The sequence below is a fragment of the Chaetura pelagica genome, unplaced genomic scaffold (assembly GCF_000747805.2).
Source record: "Chaetura pelagica isolate M959 unplaced genomic scaffold, ChaPel_1.0 scaffold119, whole genome shotgun sequence".
NCBI classification, from domain to species: Eukaryota; Metazoa; Chordata; class Aves; order Apodiformes; family Apodidae; genus Chaetura; species Chaetura pelagica.
Window position 1 is genome coordinate 3,160,046 of NW_009954406.1, and position 3,725 is coordinate 3,163,770.

The 3,725-nt window shown below is 37.0% G+C and overlaps 1 pseudogene; it reads right to left on the reverse strand.

Moving 5' to 3' along the window:
* Positions 1–2,744: 2,744 nt before the first annotated feature.
* On the reverse strand, positions 2,745–3,420 carry LOC104394656 (annotated as a pseudogene).
* Positions 3,421–3,725: the final 305 nt, after the last annotated feature.

Consider the following 3,725-nt stretch of genomic DNA (forward strand, 5'->3'; position numbering starts at 1 on the left):
GACCATTTGCTTTTATTTCAAGATAAGAAAAATCTAGACTCCCTGTGGAATGCATGGATTGTTGGAAGGCAACTCTTTGGATGAGCATCCAAACTTTGATTTGTGAGGTATAACATGAATAAATTGGGGGATTATTTTATTTTTATTTTTTTCCCTCCCAATGTAATGGAGTCTGTAAAAACTGGTTTTGGTGGTTTTTGTTTGCATAGAATGATAATAAATTAATAAAACCTTCTTTGCTAGGTAAGAAACAAAAGAAGTACTTTCTTCTAATAGCTCTCCATGGAAAAGAAACCCATCTGAATAGCGCAGGCTGAAGAGAAGAGGAATAATTGAATGTGTGAGAAGAGGAATAATTGAGTTTTCCTTCATTAAAAAGCTGTATCTTATTAATAATATTTTGTTATAATCAGGACAAATACATTAATGCATAATATTCCTTAGGTATTTAGTAGCCTTGGCAGTCCTGGGTGACATCTGTCTTTCTCTGGCTACCCATTGAGTACCACAATGTTAGACAGTAACTGTCTTGAAAATAATGTAGTTTAGCTTGTGACTGCCATCACAAAAGTTCCTCTCTGCAGCATTGTCAATAGATTATCTCACTCATCTCAGTACACTTTCTACTTGCAACTTTCATAAAACTTGTTTCTAAAAATGGCATCCAAAGCTCTTACGTATTTACAAGACCATCTGGATTGTAGATATGTAAAAGAACTCTTAAATTTGTAAGCATGAATTAATTAAAGAAAAAGTTCTGCTTTATTTGGTGCATAATGTTTCTTGCTTTTCCTTAAATCATGCATTACAGCAACCACAGATAATACAGTTGATTTCATAGTTGTTGGTTTTTTTGGTTTTTTTTACCCCCAAACTTTAAATTATGGTAAATGGGCAAAACCCCTAAATATTCATGAAAGAGAAAATATTTCAGGAAGATGATCCCTTGTGGGCTTCCACAGCTGATCCCATGCTGCTGCTGTCTCATTTCCACAGTAGTGGTAATTTTGTACTTTATATTTGCAAAATTCTTGTATTAGATGGGAATTCTAAAAACCTTGACAGCCTGGAAAAGGCAGAGGGAGTTGGAAACATGAAACTGGAATTAATAAGAGGTATATACATGCTGCCTGATTCGGATAGGAGGGTACCAATAGGGACTGGTAGTGAGCTGGTAGCTCTAGAGTACTGAATGTCCTGGAGAGATCAGATTACTGGAGTTTGAATAAGGAGACTGGAATTGGAATTAAAAGAATGAGAACTGGAGACTAAGAAAGGGAGATCAGGAAAAAGAACCATAGAGAGAAGTAGAAGTGTATTAAAGACATGTTGGGTGTGAAGACAAATTATTGTGCTGTGTGAAAAACTGTATGTTGATTTTTTTTTTTTTAAATCTGGAATGAATGTAGGATTCCTCTGTCTCTCCTTTCCAGTCTTGTCAGGAAATACCTGTGACACTCTCCATCTAGAGTATGCCATTCTTGGCAGGTTTATTTCATGAGAAAGCTGACAACCTACTGCTTTTATTGGGTGAGATAAAAGTACCTCTAATGTAACTAGCAGAGTGCTGTCTGGAGCAGCCTTGTTGATGATCTATGTGCATATAGATATGACATGATGTAATTGAACTCCTGTTATTCATAGTCTTTAAAACACAGAAAATTATGTGCAGGCTTCTCCTTCCCTATTGTTTTTTCAATGTCAAATTAGCTCCCTTGTCCATATACATATGCATTATGATACTGTCATATTTAAATAAGCCAAATTGCTGTCTGCTCTGGTGCTCTGCAGATGAATCAGGGCTGGAAACATGCCTTGGTTATAAATAGAGAATGGTGAAGAATACTGTCATCTGTGGGACAATAAGTTAATGAAGAAGTTGGTAGTAAATAAAGAAAGGATTTGTAAGATTAAATGTGGCCTTGTGGGAAAATGTGCTGAGTTGGATTTTGCCCAATGATTGCTAAGGCTGGCTTATGACAGGATGCCAAGCTTAGCATTTTAGGTTACATGTAGATACTCAGCCTTTCAAAGACAGGCTGCATAAGAAATTAGTTTCCAAGCAAAAATTCTAAGTTTATTCTTTATTGCCTTTATCACTATGTGGTATCAAGCCCACAATTTTCACAGTTAGCCACTAACTGTGTGGTCTTCCTTTTGCACAGGCTTATTTTGTGACTCCATTCTGGACTTGCAGCTGTAATTGCAATGAAAGAAGATCTGTACTTCAAAGACACAGTTCTGTCTTAATAAAATTAGGACTTATGTAACGTGACTTGATGTTTCAAATTATTGATAGTTTGTATTTTAATCTTTCTGTGCATCCATCAAATATCATAGAATCATAGAGTGCCAGGTGGAAGGGACCTCAAGGATCGTATTGTCCTACCTTTTTAGGTTAATACTATAGTTTATATGAGATGTGGCTCAGCACCTTTTCAAGCTGAGACTTTTTAATTTTTTTTATTTTTTTTTAATTTTTTTTTTTTTAGGAGAGCAGCTTTATTTCTCAATACAGTTGTATTACAAAGCAAGTTTAATATTTCACCTCCCAAGTGAGTCTGAAATGTCTGTGGAAAGGCTGGAATGCTATGTACAAGGAACAGAGTGGTTTTGCCCCAGTAGACAAGCAAAAATAAAGTGCATGTTCCATCAGGACTTGGCTGCCTAGCAGGGTTATCGTAAGAGCAATGAAGCCAGGTCCTTGATTATCTTGCTGTTCAGTTGAGGGATCACACTGGTTGTCAGTAGTTTGCTGCTTGGATTGCTTGCATACTTGTTCTTTTGGCCATATGTTTCATAGTCATCACAAGACTGTCCTCTGCATACCCAGTGTAGTGCTGCTGCTTTGCACCCCATTTGCCATGTCCCAGGATCTTTTGGGACAAGCATAACACAGGAGCTGCAATCTCTGGAGGATGATGGTGGACCATGTCATAGTCTATCAGTGTCAGATCTATCAGGTATTTTCCAGGCATAATACATCAGGTTGCTTAGCATCAGCCTCCCCAGCTTTTGATGCTCTTCTTAAGAAATGAATTGGAACAGGTCATGCCAAATTGAAGTTTAACTATTTAAGAATCAAAATCTCAATTTCTCTAACTTCAGCTCTGGTGTAGGCATTGTCAGTAATGTAAACAATGTCTGCTATGTCAGGAAAGTACCTTTCTTTGTATTTTGAGCCTGGAAACAGTGCTGTTACACCCACCAGCTGAAGCATCTTCTTACAAGCTACTGGATGACTTCCTAAGAAGTGATCCATAATTGCAACACACATATACAGTGTTTCTTGCAAAGCTGGAATCTGGAGTGGACCTGGACAAGCCAGTCAATGAAGATGGCACACATATGGCCACTGATAGTCTTCCCATAGAGGTAACATGGGTGGACTGATTGCTGCAGCTCGAGCTCTTGCAGATATGGGTAGAAAAATAAATATAGGACAATAAAAATAAAATGTATAACACACTAATACTGAAGCAGGGATATCAGTTGAAAAACCTTAAGGAAATAAATTATTCTTTCTTCAGTGCAATGTTTGTACAGTGTAAGGTCAAAAATATGTGAGGTCATAAAGGAGGCTAATACAAAAAAATACGAAGCCCAGAATCATAATTCATTTCATGGGCTCATAGGATAATTCAGATTGAAGGAGTCCATGGCATTACTGGTAAATTGCTGAAATATTTCCTTATAGCCAGTCTAAATCTTTTGTTTCAGCTTGT